This window comes from Ahaetulla prasina, chromosome 9 (genome assembly GCF_028640845.1).
Source record: "Ahaetulla prasina isolate Xishuangbanna chromosome 9, ASM2864084v1, whole genome shotgun sequence".
NCBI classification, from domain to species: domain Eukaryota; kingdom Metazoa; phylum Chordata; class Lepidosauria; order Squamata; family Colubridae; genus Ahaetulla; species Ahaetulla prasina.
In genome coordinates, this window is record NC_080547.1 from 2,708,227 (window position 1) to 2,727,541 (window position 19,315).

The following is a 19,315-nucleotide window of genomic DNA, read 5'->3' on the forward strand; positions in this document are numbered from 1 at the left end:
TACAGTTTAATCTATCCTGCTCTATACCAGGGGGTCTCCAACCTTGGCAAATTTAAAACTTGTGGACTTCAACTCCCAGAATTCCTCAGACAGCAAAACTCTGGGAGCTGAAGTCCACAAATCTTAAAGTTGCCAAGGTTGGAGACCCCTGTTCTACACCACGTTGTGCTAAACAGGCTACAAATGGTTGAGATCACATAACGTGATAAGCCCAAACCAACCCTTTTATGGCTTAGCATGTTGGTGCCTCTCATTTATGTGCTTGGACAAGTGTCATGTAATAATTTCAGAATTAAGAATGAAAGTTTATCAGATCAAGCCCTACCAAAGTATTTCCACCATCTTTCTTTATATGTTAGTGGTCCCAACATAAACTGTTTCAACTCCTACCCTCAAAACAACGCTACAGAGCACTGCACACCAAAACAACTAGACACAAGAACAGTTTTTTCCTGAACTCCATCACTTTGCTAAACAAATAATTCCCTCAACACTGTCAGACTATTTACTGAATCTGCACTACTATTAATCTTCTCATCGTTCCCATCACCCATTTCCTTCCACTTATGATTGTATGACTGTAACTTTGTTGCTTGTATCCTTAGGATTTATATTGATATTGATTGTTTCCTATTATGATTTGATTCTTATTTGTACACTATGACTACCATTAAGTGTTGTACCTTATGATTCTTGATGAATGTATCTTGTCTTTTTATGTACACTGAGAGCATATGCACCAAAGACAAATTCCTTGTGTGTCCAATCACACTTGGCCAATAAAGAATTCTATTCTATTCTATTCTATTCTATTCTATTCTATTCTATTCTATCAGAAGAAATTTTTGGAGCACAAGTCCAGGATTGCACTCAGCAGAATGAGCAGTAGCAATATGACTGATTTTCTACCTGTTCAGGTAAGTAAAATACTGTACAATCTTGTTTAAACCCTGTTTCATACACCATTCTAAATTATCATTGACTTCATCTGGGTTTGTCCATTAAGCCACCATTGACTGGATTCACAAATTATACCAAGTCATGATTTACCAACCACAGCAACGCAAAAAAAAAAAAACCCCAATAAGAAAGCCAACCATCAAATCTTGATATGGCTTAATATGGTGCGAACCTAGGCAAAATATGAATATGCGAAGGCATTACAGTAACATTATCTTATGAAACCACTGAAATTATTCTTTAAGCAAAGAAAGAAAAGGAAAATAATTCACCTGGCTTGAGGCCTAGACCACCAATTGTAGATAAGTTGTGTCTCCTTCTCAGTAGGGCTGAAGATTATTCCCCTACATTCCAGAATCTTCTAGAATTCCTTGTGTGCTTGTTCATCAGCCACAGCTGATCTTCAGGAAGCCAGCAAAAGTTCCATACCGGTATCAAAGATGGACCACTGTACTATTTGGTCAAACGTAAGAAATAAATTCCTTGTGTGTCCAATCACACTTGGCCAATAAAGAATTCTATTCTATTCTATTCTATTCTATTCTATTCTATTCTATTCTATTCTATTCTATTCTACTCTACTCTACTCTACTTACTCTACTCTATCTATTCTATTCTATTCTACTCTACTCTATCTACTCCTATTCTATTCTATTCTATTCTACTCTATCTACTCTTACTCTATCTACTCTATTCTATTCTATTCTATTCTATTCTATTCTATCTACTCTACTCTACTCTACTCTACTCTACTCTATTCTATTCTACTCTACTCTATCTACTCTATCTACTCTATTCTATTCTATTCTATTCTATTCTATTCTATTCTATTCTATTCTACTCTACTCTATCTACTCTATTCTATTCTATTCTACTCTACTCTATTCTATTCTACTCTACTCTATCTACTCTATTCTATTCTATTCTATTCTACTCTACTCTATTCTACTCTACTCTACTCTACTCTATTCTATTCTATTCTACTCTACTCTACTCTATTCTATTCTACTCTACTCTACTCTATCTACTCTATTCTATTCTACTCTACTCTACTCTACTCTACTCTACTCTACTCTACTCTATTCTACTCTACTCTATTCTATTCTACTCTACTCTATCTACTCTATTCTATTCTACTCTACTCTACTCTACTCTACTCTACTCTACTCTACTCTACTCTACTCTATTCTATTCTACTCTACTCTACTCTATTCTATTCTACTCTACTCTACTCTATCTACTCTATTCTATTCTACTCTACTCTACTCTACTCTACTCTACTCTACTCTACTCTACTCTATTCTATTCTATTCTATTCTATTCTATTCTATTCTAAACAATCACATTAATGTTTGCTTCAAGACAGAGAAAGAAGATGGCCAATACACTGCAATTAGCATCAGAATCTGCATTATAGACAGCTAATCTAAAGCTCTATGCCTTAGATTTATTGGTCATTTTATATGTGGTCACCATTTTGAGCAACTTCCGTTAGATTTTGCCACAAATTTCCCTGGGAAGATATTTTACTTTAATCTTCTCTTTCCTGTTGTTCATGGAACAGGGAGAGGCTGCCTTTAGTACAGTAATTATGCCATTTTTTGTGCTCCTTTGTTGACCCAGTCTCTTTTCAACAACTTGTCTTTCCAGTTTGCAGGTCCTCAGGTAACAGAGATGAAGCTGCTGCCTTGAAAACCACTGCCAGGGGTCCCGCAGCCTGCTGGTAGGATAGAAAACGCACAAAAAGTCACCAAGAAGAAGTTGCTCTCCCTTCAATGTCCATGTCAATGAGAGGAGACCAGGGGGTGACATGATAGCAGTATTCCACTATTTGAGAGTCTGCCGCAAAGAAGAGGGAGTCAACCTTAATTTTACATAGCTTCTTTTCAAAAAACACCACGCTACTGACCAGAGCATATAAAACATTTGTTAGGCCAATTCTTGATTACTGCTCTCCTGTCTGGAACCCATACCATATATCTGACATCAACACAGTTGAGCGTGTCCAAAGGTATTTTACGAGAAGAGTTCTCCACTCCTCCGAAACCTTGATATCCTGGGTCTAGAAAACTTGGAACTTCGTCGCCTTTGGCAGGACCTGGGTTTAGCTCATAAAATCATCCGTTGTAATGTCCTTCCTATCAATGACTTTTTTAGTTTCAATAACAATATCACAAGAGCTACCAAGAGATTCAAACTCAATGTCAACTGCTCCAGTTTAGATTGCAGAAAACATGATTTCTGTAACAGAATTGTATATGCTTGGAATGCATTACCTGACTCTGTGGTTTCTTCTCATAACCCCAAAGGCTTTACTCAAAAACTGTCCATGGTTGACCTCACCACTTTCCTAAGAGGACTCTAAGGGGCGTGCATAAGAGCACAAACATGCCTACCGTTCCTGTCCTATTGTTTCTTCCCCTATGTATATATATGTTTATAGTACCTCGTTTCTCCTCATATATACGTTCATATATTATATAACCCTTTATGCAATGCTTGTATATATTGTTACGACAAATAAATAAATAAAAAAATAAAAAAATAAAAAAATAAATAAACCTATTCTCCAAAGCACCTGGATGCAGGACAAGAAGCAATGGGTGGAAACTCATCAAGGAGAGAAGCAATCTAGACAGTAGTGAAATCTGAACCGGTTTACTACCGGTTCGCTGGCTGCGCATGCGCACCACGCACCCAAATGTGAGGTGTGCACACGCCGTGCACACCCAAAGGAGGCATGCGTTAAGTAGAACAGCGTGGGGGGGAGGGGAGTGATCAGCTGTGACGCGCAATCTTTTTTTTTACTTTTAAAAAACCTTTTTTTTACATTTGTAAAAAAATGCTTTTCAAAGTAAAAAAGAAGGCTCTGACGATCGCGCGGCTCAGCTGTGATCGTCAGAGCCTTTTTTTTAACCTTTTAAAAGCATTTTTTTACAACCTATTCGGCCGAAGAGGTTGTAAAAAAAATGCTTTTAAAAGTAAAAAAAAAAGCCTCTGAGAATCAGGCAACTCAGCTGGGATCATCAGAGCCCTTTAAAAGCATTTTTTTTCAACCTCTTCAGCCAAAGAGATTGTAGAAAAAATGCTTTAAAGGTAAAAAAAAAAGCCTCTGATGATCACAGGGCTCAGCTGTGATCGTCAGAGCCTTTTTTTTACCTTTTAAAAGCATTTTTTTACAACCTGTTTGGCTGAAGAGGTTGTGAAAAAATGCCTTTAAAAGTTAAAAAAAAGGTGAGCATGGGAGGGCAGGGATTTTTGCTACTGGTTCTCCAAACCACCCGCCACCATCACTACCAGATGGGCTGATCCAGTCCGAACTGGGAGCATTTCATCCCTGAACCTCGAACTAAGCAGACATTTCCTAACAGTGAGAACAATTACGGTAATCAGTAGAACAGTTTGCATCCAGAAGTTGTGGATGCTCTAACGCTGGAGGTTTTTTAAGAAGCCATTTGTCTGGAACGGTATGGGGCAGGGGTCTCCAAACTTGGTCCCTTTAAGACTTGTGGACTTCAACTCCCAGAGTTCCTCAGCCAGCTTTGCTTCAAACGACAAATGATCTTCAAACGACAGCCGTTCATCCAGGAGAACGCCCAAGTTGCGCACCCTTTCCATTGGGGCCAATGTTTCACCCCCAACAGTCAGCTGCAACTGCAGCTGGCTGAACCGGGGTGCCAGCATCCACAGCCACTCCGTCTTGGAGGGATTGAGCTTGAGCCTGTTTCTCCCCATCCAGACCCGTACGGCTTCCAGACACCAGGACAGCACTTCGATAGCTTCGTTGGGGTGGCCTGGGGTGGAGAAGTACAGCTGCGTGTCATCAGCGTACAGTTGGTACCTCACCCCAAAACCACTGATGATCTCACCCAGCGGCTTCATATAGATGTTGAACAGGAGAGGCGAGAGAATCGATCCCTGCGGCACCCCACAAGTGAGGCGCCTCGTGGTCGATCTCAGCCCCCCTGCCAACACCGTCTGCGTCCGGCCAGAGAGATAGGAGGAGAACCACCGATAAACGGTGCCTCTCACTCCCAATCCCTCCAACCGGCGCAGCAGGATACCATGGTCGATGGTATCAAAAGCCGCTGAGAGATCTAATAGGACCAGGGCAGAGGAGCAACCCCTGTCCCTGGCCCTCCAGAGATCATCAACCAACGCGACCAAAGCCGTCTCCGTACTATATCCGGGTCGGAAGCCGGACTGGAACGGGTCTAGATAGACAGCTTCATCCAGGTATTGGGGTAGTTGACGTGCCACCACACTCTCAACAACCTTCGCGACAAAGCGAAGGTTGGAGACCAGACGATAATTTCCCAAAACAGCTGGGTCCAGGGAAGGCTTCTTGAGGAGGGGCCTCACCACCGCCTCTTTCAAGGCGGCAGGGAAAACCCCTTCCAACAAAGAAGCATTGATAATCCCCCGGATCCAGCCTCGTGTCACCTCCTGTGTGGCCAGCACCAACCAGGAGGGGCACAGGTCCAGTAAACATGTGGTGGCATGTAACCTCCCCAACAACCTGTCCACAACAACTTATCATGGTTAATTACACAATTAGCTATAGAGTTAGACAATTTCATGAAGCACCCATTCAAAGTCTGACTCAGGGTGACTAGGTTCCTCTAAATTTGTAAGTCATAAACCATGGTTTCCACATTAGAGCAAAAGAATATATGACTTAATGTTTATGTGAAGCCAACCACAAACTGGGACTGGGAATCTGTGGCTTATAGAGTAGATTCTGGTTGCTCTAAAATATGTTCATCATTGTGCCGCATCACAAAGAAGTATTGGTGTAAAATTCAAAAATGACTGGAAGAAATTACAAAGCAAAAAAAAGATTTGAAACCTGAATTGTTTTTATTAGGAATACTGGAGCCAAAAATGAACAAAAACCTTCAATATAAAATATGATCATTTTCTAATTGCTGGTAATTTGATAATTTAAATGATTAAGGGACACTATCACAGGTCCTACAAAACCTATACTAAGGTATAGATGAGTACACAGAAAAAAAGATTGGTAGCAATAATGTGGTCGAATAGAATAGAATAGAATAGAATAGAATAGAATAGAATAGAATAGAATAGAATAGAATGGAATGGAATGCTATCATTGCTATCATTGGAGACATGATAGTAGTGTTCCAATATCTCAGGGGTTGCCACAAAGAAGAGGGAGTCAAACTATTCTCCAAAGCACCTGAGGATAGAACAAGAAGCAATGGGTGGAAACTGATCAAAGAAAGAAGCAACTTAGAACTAAGGAGAAATTTCCTGACAGTTAGAACAATTAGTAAGTGGAACGACTTGCCTGCAGAAGTTGTGAATGCTCCAACACTGGAAATTTTTAAGAAAATGTTGGATAACCATCTGACTGAGATGGCGTAGGGTTTCCTGCCTGGGCAGGGGTTGGACTAGGAGGCCTCCAAGGTCCCTTCCAACTCTGTTGTTATATTATATTATAGAATTTATTGGCCAAGTGTGATTGGACACACAAGGAATTTGTCTTGGTGCATATGCTCTCAGTGTACATAAAAGAAAAAGAAAAAAAATACCTTCATCAAAGGTACAACATTTACACCACAAAAGATGGTCATAGGTTGCAATTTAACTCTTAATGATAGCAACAAAAAGTTACAGTCATACAGTCATAAGTGGAAAGAGATTGGTGATGGGAACGATGAGAAGATTAATAGTAGTGCAGATTCAGTAAATAGTTTGACAGTGTTGAGGGAATTATTTGTTTAGCAGAGTGATGGCCTTCGGGAAAAAACTGTTCTTGTGTCTAGTTGTTCTGGTGTGCAGTGCCCTAAAACGTCGTTTTGAGGGTAGGAGTTGAAACAGTTTGTGTCCTGGATGTGAGGGATCTGTAAATATTTTCACGGCCCTCTTCTTGATTCGTGCAGTATACAGGTCCTCAATGAAAGGCAGGTTGGTAGCAATTATTTTTTCTGCAGTTCTAATTATCCTCTGGTCTAATGATAGATTGAGAGTCAGATTGGTATTGTGCTTAGGGCACTGACCTAGAAATCTGTCCAGCCTTAGACCCAGAACCTAGCTGGAGGAATTTGGGCCAGTTCCTTTCTCTTGGCCCTAAAAAGAAGACGATGGCAAACAACTTCTGAAAATATTGCCCAGAAATCTGCTTGGACTAGCCAAGGTGTTCTCCAGGAGTCAAGAACCGCTCAAAGGAAACACACCAAAAAGAAGAAGGAGGAGGAGGAGGAGGAGGAAGAGGAGGAGGAGGAGGAGGAGGAGGAGGAGGAGGAGGAGGAGGAGGAGGAGAAGAAGAAGAAGAAGAAGAAGAAGAAGAAGAAGAAGAAGAAGAAGAAGAAGAAGAAGAAGAAGAAGAAGAAGAAGAAAGTTAGCTTAAACTTGTAGAACAACATTCTCATACCAGATGTGAATGGACTTCAACTCCCAGAATGGGACCCTGCATGGTCTTGCTGTTTAGGGTTTCTGGGAGTTGAAGTCCTAATTTTTTGGAGGACACCAGATCGGGAAAGGTTAATGTAGGTATGTATGTAAGGAAACATTGGAAAAAATCGCCTGTATTCTTACAAATTTTGTATCTGCCAATTGCAGCTTTTCCATGCTGACCGCGGATACATGGAAAGAGAGGGGAGTATCTACAGATGTTCTCCTGGCAGATATGAGCTCTCTGGTTCTGAAGGCCACATCCCCTATTCCGATTATCAGTTTCTTGGCATGTAGCTTCGGTTGGTTCAAGAACCACATCACGCCTTACGTGACATATTGAGGGTTGCAATCCAAGAGCAAGTGTTAACACCCAGAAAGGGAAGGCTGAGGCAATTCTTTTGCCACTTCAGACCTGGGGTGTTTAATGTTATCTGCAGGTCCCTGGCTTAGAAGAACTGTGTGGGCAGAAAGCTACCTCTTCAAGATGCCTCATAATTTCAAACACAAAAGGAAGAGAAGTTGCCAGTAATTCAGAACATCCAATGATAGGCAAACTAGCTTTGCCCTTTAAGTTCATTGACCCCACTGAGTAAACCGCAGAAAAAACAATGGCTACCAACCTGCCTTCCATTGAGGACCTGTATACTGCACGAGTCAAAAAGAGGGCTGTGAAAATATTTACAGACCCTCACATACTGGACATAAACTGTTTCAACTCCTACCCTCAAAACGACGCTTTAGGGCACTGCACACCAGAACAACTAGACACAAGAAGAGTTTTTTTTCCTGAATGCCATCACTCTGCTAAACAAATAATTCCCTCAACACTGTTAAACTGTTTACTAAATCTGCACTACTATTAATCTTCTCATCGTTCCCATCACCCATCTCCTTCCACTTATGACTGTATGACTGTAAACTTCGTTGCTTGTATCCTTACAGTTTATATTGATATTGTTTCCTGATTGCTTATTTGTAGCCTATGACTATCATTAAGTGTTGTACCTTGATGAAGATATCTTTTCTTTTATGTACACTGAGAGCATATGCACCAAGACAAATTCTTTGTGTGTCCAATCACACTTGGCCAATATAAAATTCTATTCTATTCTATTCTATTCTATTCTATTCTATTCTATTCTATTCTATTCTATTCTATTCTATTCTATTCTATTCTATTCTAGTTTGTTTGGATAGCCCTCTGCCAGTGAAAAGTGAAGGACCAGCCCATGGTGCCTCTGCCAGTGAAAACAGAGGCCGGGCCTCCCAATTCCATTTTTGCTGGCAGAGGCACTGTGGGCCAGTCCTTCGCTGTTTCCAGAGCAGCCCCACGCGCCAGATCTAAGCACCTCACGGGCCAGATCTGGGCCCCAGCCCTTGAGTTTGACAGCCCTGCTCTAAACCATAAATCTTAGTTCACAAAACACAACAGTAGTATCTAAAGCTAATCCAGACTAATCACATTTTGTCTTTATGTGATATATGAACTCAGCCCTGTTAGGAGCTGCTTTAGTGGACTTTCTCTCATGATAATGATTTCTCCCTAAGTGTATTTATTTATAGTCCTTCCGTTGCAAAATTTAAGGTTCTTCTAAACCTTCATATATCTTGCTAAGGGTACAGAATAATGTGTCACTTGATAAAGGAATTTACTGTTTAGGTAGGCTGCAGACTTGCTGGATGGAAATGATGAATATGCTATCACACCTGGGAAGTACCAGGTTGAAAGGGCTAATATATTGGATTTATAGACCCTTTTTCCAGCAACGTTGCAGTTAAAAGCCACATGCATTGGAATTACAGATTAACTCTGTATATACGAATATCTCCTGGTATATGGTAATTGGTGATAAGGCAGGGGAAGGCTGTTTCCATGTAGCAGCAGGTTGCAGAGACTGATAATACCAGAAGGGATCTTGGAGGTCTTCTAGTCCAGCCCCCTGCTCAAGCAGGAGACCCTAAACCAATGATAGCTAACCTTTTTGCCATTGCATGCAAAAAGCAGGGAGACCACGGGGTGGGGGGGTTGCACATGTGCGGGCCCACACCCATAATTCAATGAGCCCCACCCTCCACGCATGTGCGTGTGATCCCCCCCTGTGCTTCCCCCGCTTTTGCCACGCGATGGCACAGTGGGCCCGGTAGGTCCATTTTTCACCCTCCCTAGGCTCCAGAGCAGAGGTCTCCAACGTTGGTCCCTTTAAGACTTGTGGACTTCAACTCCCAGAGTTCCTCAGCCAGCTTTGCTGGCTGAGGGACTCTGGGAGTTGAAGTCCACAAGTCTTAAAGGGACCAACATTGGAGACCCCTGCTCCAGAGACTTTCTTGGAGCCTGGGGAGTGTGAAAACAGCCTCCCACCTGGAGGGTCTCCGGAGCCTGGAAATGGCCTGTTTCCCGACTTCCGGTAGGACCGGAAGCCCTGAAAATCAGCTGACCGATGTGCGCATGCGCACTTGAGCTGAGCTAGGGCAACGCTCGCATGCCCACAGATATGGCTCCGCATGCCACCTGTGGCACGTATGCCATAGGTTCTCCATCACAACCCTAGACAATTTCAGATAAATGGGTGTCCAATCTTTTCTTAAATATCTCCAGTGAACGAGCACCCACAACTTCTGAAGGCAAGCTGGTCTACTGGTTAATTGTTCTAACTATCAGGAATATTTTTTTCTCATTTCTAGGTTGGTTCTCTGCTTGATTAGTTTCCATACATTGCAGAAGCATTTTCAGACAACGCTGGCTCCCTCAGCTAGGAAATGGAGAGTAGAATAAGACACGACTGTGTTGTGACCCAGGCCCTAGCACAATGGTTCTCAACCTTTATAGTGCTGTGACCCCTTTAATACAATTCCCCATGATGTGGCGACCCCCAACTGTAAAATTATTTTCGTTTTGAATTTATTGCACCTGAAGCCATATTTGCTAGCGATTTGAACTGCTTGCGATTGCCTTGAGGACGGAGGCATTAAAGCGGAGACTCCTCCCCTATTAAGTTTATGGCGCCTGAAGCCAGATTAGGCTAGCGATTGGGAGTGATTGCAGCTGGCTTGAGAGGGAGACATCAGAGCAAAGATTTCTCTCTTTTTTAATTGATCATGCCTGAAGCTGAATTCGGCTAGCGATTAGAAGAGCCTGCAGCTGGCTTGTGGAGTCAACCATTAGAGCGCGATTCTTCAACTCGCAAGTATACTTCCCATATTTCCGATGGTCTTAGGCGACCCCTGGCAAATCGTCATTCGACCCACAACGGGGTCCCGACCCACAGGTTGAGAACCGCTGCCCTAGCAGGTAGCAGTACACCCAATCAGTTCAAAAACAAACAGACTTTATTAGAACAGCTGAGAATTAACTCATTCTCAGCGTCGTCCAAATGAAATCAAAGCAAATTCTTCATAACACAATTCTTCAGTCTTATCACCAACCTTGGTCTAATTAGGCAAACTGCCAAAGGCTTTTCTTGGCAAAAGTTCAAAAGCAGAAGACGCCGACAAGAAATAAATGCAGCAAGACAAGGAGCAAGTCTATCAACGTTGTTTTTCGGCAAAGAGCCCAAACGCCATTGCTGGTCTTATGGGAGGGGCCAATCATCTCTTGGCCCTACTCCCGAGTCGTCGTCTTGGCTTGAGCTGCTCTTGCCTTCTGGCAGCTCTTCTCATGCATGCATTAGGAACAGGCTCCTCCTGTTCCTCTGCCTCACTACTGTCAGTCTCTGGAGGCTCCAGAGTCCGCACATCACTCCCAGATGGCCCTGGACCCACCTCTGCCTCCGACGCAGAGCCCTCATTCGGGCCTTCCCCAGCCTCCAGGACTGGCCCACGCTCTTCCTCAGCCTCATCACTCTCCAACTCCACTGCCAGTTCTGCGGGCTGCTGGCGGACCATAACAAACTGGATAGGGAAAACATTTACCTTTTTTCTTTAATAACTTAAAACTATTTTGATTACCTTGTGCTTCCAGGGACTATAGAATTCTGGGATTTCTCAATACTGAGGCAGGCTAATTTGGACTTTAAAACAAACGTAGCTAGTTCCAAGAGGTTGTGTTTTTTGTTTCCTTTCCTAAGGTTCAGTGGCATTTGAACTGCAAGAGAAGCCAAATAGGGTTTCATTTTAGGACAGGACAGGAGGGAACGAGAGGCTGGGAACTGCTAGTCCAGAACCAAAGTCCATGGCGGCCAAAGTCCACTTTTTTTTGCAAATGCTATGTCTCAGATTCTGCTGCAATGCAGCTCCCATTTTCATGACTATCGGCCAAAATCGACCAGGGGAGACATGATAGCAGTCTTCCAATATTTGAGGGGCTGCCACAGAGAGGAAGCAGGTCAAGCTATTTTCCAAAGCACCCGAAGGCCAGACAAGGAATAATGGATGAAAACTGAACAAGGAGAGATTCAACCTAGAAATAAGGAGGAATTTTCTGACAGTGAGAACAATCAACCAATGGAACTGAAGTTGCCTTCAGAAGTTGTGGGAGCTTCATCCCTGGAATCTTTCAAGAAGAGACCGGACTGCCATTTGTCAGAAATGGTGTAGGGTCTCCTGATAGGGCTGAGTCCCTTCCAACTCTGTTAATCTAATCCAGGGATGTCCAAACTTGGGCCCTTTTTAAAAATTTTTATTTGCATTTATATCCCGCCCTTCTCCAAAGACTCAGGGTGGCTTACACTATGTCAAGCAATAGTCTTCATCCATTTGTATATTATATACAAAGACAACTTATAGCCCCCAACAATCTGGGTCCTCATTTTACCTACCTTATAAAGGATGGAAGGCTGAGTCAACCTTGGGCCTGGTGGGGCTTGAACCTGTAGTAATTGCAAGCAGCTGCTGTTAATAACAGACTGTCTTACCAGTCTGAGCCACAGAGGCCCTTGAAGAGTGGTGGACTTCAACTCAACTCCCAGAATTCCCCAGCCAGCAACTTGCTCATATTTATAGCTCATGTTTTGAAGTCCACCACTCTTTAAGGGGCCAAGTTTGGATATCCCTGATCTAATCTAATCTAAAAATTAAACAAGGCAGGTAGCCTGCTAGCAGGGGACGGCTAGTTTTTTCCCGAAGGCCATCACTCTGCTAAACAAATAATTCCCTCAACACTGTCAGACTATTTACTGAATCTGCACTACTATTAATCGTTTCATAGTTCCCATCACCAATCTCTTTCCACTTATGACTGTATGACTATAACTTGTTGCTGGCAATCCTTATGATTTATATTGATATATTGATCATCAATTGTGTTGTAAATGTTGTACCTTGATGAACGTATCTTTTCCTTTATGTACACTGAGAGCATATGCACCAAGACAAATTCCTTGTGTGTCCAATCACACTTGGCCAATAAAATTCTATTCTATTCTATTCTATTCTAATGCATTTCTGTTATAGGTAGCCCTCTGCTTATTCGTTTCGTGTCCATTCGGAGTTACAGTGGTGCTGAAAAAAGTGACTTACAATTGTGACTTACAACTGTGACTTACTCACAGTTATGACTGTCAAAGCATCCCCATGGTCCTGCGATTGAAATTTGGGCACTTGGCAACTGGTGTGTATTTATGCCAGCATCACAATAAGCAAAGTCAATGGGGGAATCCCATTATATAGTCCGCTTAATGGCCAGGGCAAAAAAAAAAAATAAATTCATAAAATTGAACACTATTCACTTAATGACTGTGTTGCTTAACGACCAAACTTCTGGTGCCAATTTTGGTCGTAAGTTGAGGATTCCCTGTATTTCACTATCTAGCTATCTATGCCGGGAGTTTGGCTCTTCCCAAACTTAGTCCAGACCATAAAGCACTATAAAAAATGGTTGGTTAGAAGCCAATTTGGTGTAACGGTTAATGTCGGCTGGCGACCCCCAGGGGGAGGGCCTTCTCTGTGGGGGCCCCAGCCCTCTGGAACGAACTACCTCCAACATTGCGCAAACTCTCTGACCTCCGAGCCTTCTGGCGTGAGCCGAAGACTCTTTTATTTCATCGAGCAGGACTCGCCTAATAGTTTTTAATAGTTTTAATTAGTTTTTTTAATGGGTTTTAGCAAATTTTTACATTTCGGCCAATTTAAAATTAGTTTTTTAAAATTGCTCTTAACTTTTGTATTATTGCTTTTACTTGGCTGTAAACCGCCCTGAGTCCTTCGGGAGAAGGGCGGTATAAAAGTTGAATGAATGAATGAATGAATGAATGAATGAATGAATGAATGAATGAATGAATAAATAAATAAATAAATAAATAAATAAATAAGATGTTGGACTAGAATCTGGGAGGCTGTGAGTTCTAATCCTCCCTTAGGGATGGAAGCCTAGTGAGGAATTTTGTTTTTTCGAATAATTTTTATAAAAAAGTACAAATAGAAACAACATAAACTACTGCAAACTACAAACATGTAGAAATACAAAACGAAAAAGAAAAAAAGAAAAATTGTAGAAAAGAAGGGAACCTCCCCCCCTCAAAGCTACCCCCTTCATCTCAATAAGTAAAAGCAATTTTAGTATTGTATCCATCTTTTAATACAACATATACTCTTTCACTCCATAACATGTCTCTTAACTAAAATCAATCAATCAATAAATTCAAAGTCTCATCATTTGTTTTCTATCAGCGAAGGTCCAGCAAGGGAAACCAGGTATGGCTGATTTTCTATTTTAACTTTTATCAAATAAGCCAATCCTACGTTCCTTCCCTGAACATTTAACAGACTTAAACTTTTAACACCATCAAATGGTCCCAGAGCTTGTTTTTTATTATTTTTGACTCAAGAATCTTTCAAAACTTTAAACAGATCTCAGCTGGGTGAGTTTGGACAAGTCACTCTCTCTCTCTCTGGCCAACAACGTTGTTGTTCTTTAATGTACAGCAAGAGGCAAGAAGAACATTGTATACACAAAGAAAAGGTGAGAACTAAATTAATAATGAACAGGTAAAGGTCATTTTTGAAGGCTATATTTTGCCATATTTTTTACCTGTTCTCTAGGATCTAGGACATAATCAGCAGCTTCCTTAGAATTTCACACTCTTCCATATGTGGAATGTACAACTTTTATTCCTATTAATTTTCCGTTTAGGGCTTGGTTTCCTGTGCTACTGTAGTATTAATTTTTATGCTATGCAGGTAGTCCTTGACTTACAACTGTTTGTTTAGTGACCTTTCAAAGTTACAAGGGCTCTAAAAAAAAGGACTTATGACTGTTTTTCACACTTACGACCGTTACAGCATCCCCATGATGAAAATTTGGACACTGGCGTGTATTTATGATGGTTGCAGTGTCGTTCGATCCCTTTTTGAGACCTTCCGACAAGCAAAGTCAATAGCGAAGCCAGATTCACTTAACAACCACGTCCCAAACTGAACAACTGCAGGGATTCACTTAACGACTGTGGCAAAAAGGTCATAAAATGGGGCAAAACTCACTTAACAACTGCCTCTCTTAGAAATTGTGGCCATTAAATTAAGGACGACCTGTATCTAAAAAGATTTGTGCAAACACCCTGAAGAATTTCGCTCCGAAAGTGTGACAGCGACAGATCAAAAAGGATCAGTCCTCATCCAAGCTCATAAATTCTTATTTCAGATAAAATAGCAAAGGAAGGTGAGGGTGGAGAGCATTGCAAGAAAGCCCAAACAGGACTCAGCATGTTTAGCTTGACTCTCATAAAATTCAGCCCTCTTTTGTCACCGATACTTAGAGGAGCATTTGGTGTGGAGGGAGAAAAATGTGCCCTGTGAGAATTAATTTTTATAAAGCTGAAATCTTTATACCTGAAGTCTTTAAATCTTTAAACTTGAAGTCATGGTGACTTTTATGACCCTTCCCCCAGTTTCTAACTTAAGTTTATTTATTTATTTATTTATTTATTTTGTCACAACAATATATATATTATTATTATTATTATTTGAATTTATATCCCGCTCTTCTCCGAAGACTCAGGGCGGCTTACACTGTGTTAAGCAATAGTCTTCATCCATTTGTATATTATATACAAAGTCAACTTATTGCCCCCAACAATCTGGGTCCTCATTTTACCTACCTTATATCATACAGAAAAGATTATATAGTGTATAAACATATATAAGAGTAAATATTAGGAGGAATAAGCATATATATATGAAGGAGAAAAAGAAAAAAAAAACAATAGGACAGGAACGGTAGGCACATTTGTGCTCTTATGCACGCCCCTTATGGTCCTCTTAGGAATGGGGTGAGGTCAATAGTAGAAAGTTTTTGGTTAAAGCTTTTGGGATTTTGAGAAGAGACCACAGAGTCAGGTAAAGTATTCCAGGCACTGATGATTCTGTTACAGAAGTCATATTTTCTGCAATCTAGATTAAAACGGTTGACATTAAGTTTAAATCTATTGGTTGCTCTTGTATTATTGCAATTAAAGCTGAAGTAGTCTTTAACAGGAAGGACATTACAATAGATGATTCTGTGAGTTAAACTTAGGTCTTGTCGAAGGCGACGGAGTTCCAAGTTTTCTAAGCCTAGGATTTCAAGTCTGGTGGGATAAGGTATTTTGTTGTTTTCAGAGGAGTGAAGAACTCTTCTTGTAAAATATTTCTGGACATGCTCAATTGTATTGATGTCAGAAATGTGGTGAGGGTTCCAGACAGGCGAGCTGTATTCTAGAATTTGTCTAGCAAATGTTTTATATGCTCTGGTTAGTAGTGTAGTGTAGTACTAACTGGTTAGTAGTGTAGTAAAGTTGGAGTTACTGTTGTTTCTATTTTTCAGACCAAATATATAGAATTACGGTAGCGGCCAAAATTGTGGAAACCTTTTGGGGAAAGTGTATTTTTGAGGTTTGATGCTAATATCACCACTTTTTTGGGGGGAGTTTCAAGATAATCCTATTCCACTGCTGGAATGGCCTGGGAATAGCCCAGACCTTCACCCAATTGAAAATCTATGGAGCTGACTAAAGAAACTTGTTAATCAGAAGCGACCCAGCAATAAAATCCAGTTAATAGAAACAATCATTCAATCTTGGTTTCACATTATAACAGCTGCAGAACTAAAAGACTTGGTTCATTCCATGGGAAGATGTTGTAAGACCGTAATTCATAATTCATGCTAAAAGGTTACCCAACTAAGTATTAACTGACATGGTGATCGTTTTTGTATATCTCATTTTTTCTATGGTGGCTTTTTTATCTCTCGTTTTTTCTACGTGTTTCTCTTTTCTTCTTTATACTGTAACTGCTATTCTAATAGCAAATCCTTCATAATTAATTCTTGATGGAATTATCTTTCCATTGATATATAACTGTATGGACTACTCAAAACAAAAAGTGATGTTATTAGCTAGTTTTAGAAAATACATTTTTCCCAAAAGGTTTCCACAATTTTGGCCACTACTGTATGCAGAATGTCATCTCAGAAAGGCCCTTTTTTAAAATGTATTTAAATAAAGATCATTCATTCATTCATTTATTAATAAATTAAGTAGATAATTAATAATAAATACGTTTTATTTGTGTGTTTATGAAAAATTATCTGGCCACTCCATTTACTGTCAGTGACTCGCGGCCTGCAAAGGTAAATAAATAAATATTTATCTATTTACAGTGGCCCTTAATGGAAATTATAATAAGGAGAGGGCAGAGGAAATTCTTATCCTAAAAGGAATGCATCCTAATGAGTTGTGAGGTACAGCAAATGAATTTGCAAACCGCTGTGTGCAGCCTTAATGTTTAGTAATTCGAAACATATTTTTTTAGTTTGTTTATTTGGCTTGTTTTGTCCTCAGCTGTCCGCCCCTTGAAGTGAAATTAAACCAGAAAATGTTCAGGGTTCCATTCTGATCACAAGCATGGCCTGGTTTACAAAGAACTCTAAGAAAAATCTCTCTACCGTTCAAATATTCAATGTTCCCTTGATTGTATCCAATTCGTATGGTTATTTCATGCTTATACTTATATATACTGTTGTGTTTGACAAATAAATAAATGAATAAATAAATAAATAAATATTCCTAAATCCGATGCTCATAGTTATATGTATGATTCAGAGAGCAATAACTAAATAAATTCTGGTTGAGGGCATTCTTGAAGAAGAGCTAAAAGCCATCTCTGTAGCTGCTTCTAATGCACACAGCATAATTGTTACACAATTCAGATTGTTGTTGTTGTTGTTGTTTAAACAGCATGGATTTTCCAAAAAGCCCCCCCCCCCCAAAAAAAATCGGGGAGTGGGGATTTTATGTTTCATAATCCTTTTCTGAGAATAGCAATTTGAGTGTAGGAAAACCAACTGAACACAACAGTTCCTTGGCAAGTGCTTTATGAAATAAACAAACCCAAGCCCTGCAATTTTGCAACATTAATATTATATTCTAAAAAATCAGAGAAAAGCTGTAATGAGCAGCCATCCTAGATAACACAATTACTCAGAAATACATCCCAGTGAGTTCATCAGAGCTCGCTGGCAGATTTTGATCCTTGCGCCTTCTTGTACCTTTCACCTCTTTGAATCAAAGGGCCATTTGTTTCCCTGCAGAGGGGAAAATAAGACCCCTCCCACACATTCTTCTTCATTTTCATTCAGAAGACGATCCATCAGTTTGGTATTCTCTCAATGTAAATAGCTGGTAGCAATGAAGCTGTGATCTCGACTCAGCTCCAAGTTGGTGGTTTCAACCTGGTTTCGGGAGATAGTATCATATCCCTTATTTACATGGAGTGGCTTATGAGCCTGGCAGTATCCGATCATTGGTTGGTCATAGCCGTAATAGGGCAAAGTCTTCATATGATGAGGTGTTGTGGTCCGCCAGCAGCTTGCGGAGCTGGCAACAGACAGCGATGAGGCTGAGGAAAAGAGTGGGCCAGTCCAGCCAAGGTCCAGATGAGGGCTCTGCATCAGAGGCAGAGGTGGAGCCAGGGCCATCAGGGAGTGATGTGCGGACTCCGGAGCCTCCAGAGACTGACAGTAGTGAGGCAGAGGAACAGGAGGAGCCTGTTCCTAATGCATGCATGAGAAGAGCTGCCAGAAGGCAAGAGCAGGTAAAGCCAAGAGGACGACTCGGGAGTAGGGCCAAGAGATGATTGGCCCCTCCCATAAAGCTTAAAAGACCAGCAACGGTGTTTGGGCTCTTTGCCGGAAAACAACATTGATAGCTTTGTCTTGTTGCATTTATTTTGTATCGGTGTCTTCTGAACTTTTGCCAAGAAAGTCCTTTGGCAGTTTGCCTAATTGGACCAAGGTTGGTGATAGGACTGAGGAATTGTACTGGAAGGAATTTGCTTTAATTTAGTTGAACTACGCTGAGAATGAAGTAATTCTCAGCTGTTCGAAAAAAGTTTGTTTGTTTTTACACTGACTGAGTTTCCTACTTGGGCCTGGGTCACAACATGAAGCAGGGGTTTCCAAACTAGGCAACGTTGTGGACTATAACTCCTAGAGTTCCTCAGCCAGCTCTCACACGATCCCTTTCAATCTGAGGAACAGTTTGATCAGTGTAATTTGCCACACATTGCAACGTGTTACCTTTGACTTAAGACTCGCACTGCCTCACAGTGGTTGAAACAAGATTCTTCCGGCTACTCATCTGAGAGTGGGCGTAACAACACACAATCTTCTGCACACTTTCAGTGGGAGCGAGCACAAAAGAGAGGGGAATGTTAGTGAAAGCACTTGCATCAAAACATCAAGGGTAGGATCGGGCACTTTGACTATTTTTTTTTCTTGCTTAATTTTCTTGCTTTTTCATGCTTTTTTTCTTGCTGATTTCACACAGACACACAAATAGAATAGAATAGAATAGAATAGAATAGAATAGAATAGAATAGAATAGAATAGAATAGAATAGAATAGAATAGAATAGAATTTTTTATTATGGCCAATAATAAAATGTGATTGGACACACAAGGAATTGGTCTTGGTGCATATGCTCTCAGCGTACATAAAAGAAAAGATATATAAAGATATATAAAT

General features: G+C 40.8%; 1 long non-coding RNA gene across 1 annotated transcript; it reads left to right on the forward strand.

Annotated features, from left to right (window-relative positions):
• Positions 1–858: 858 nt before the first annotated feature.
• LOC131203765 (uncharacterized) lies at positions 859–3,456 on the forward strand. The gene is made up of 3 exons (XR_009156477.1): positions 859–917; positions 1,285–1,427; positions 2,611–3,456. It is a non-coding gene; the product is annotated as an uncharacterized LOC131203765 (long non-coding RNA).
• The last annotated feature ends 15,859 nt before the right edge of the window (positions 3,457–19,315 follow it).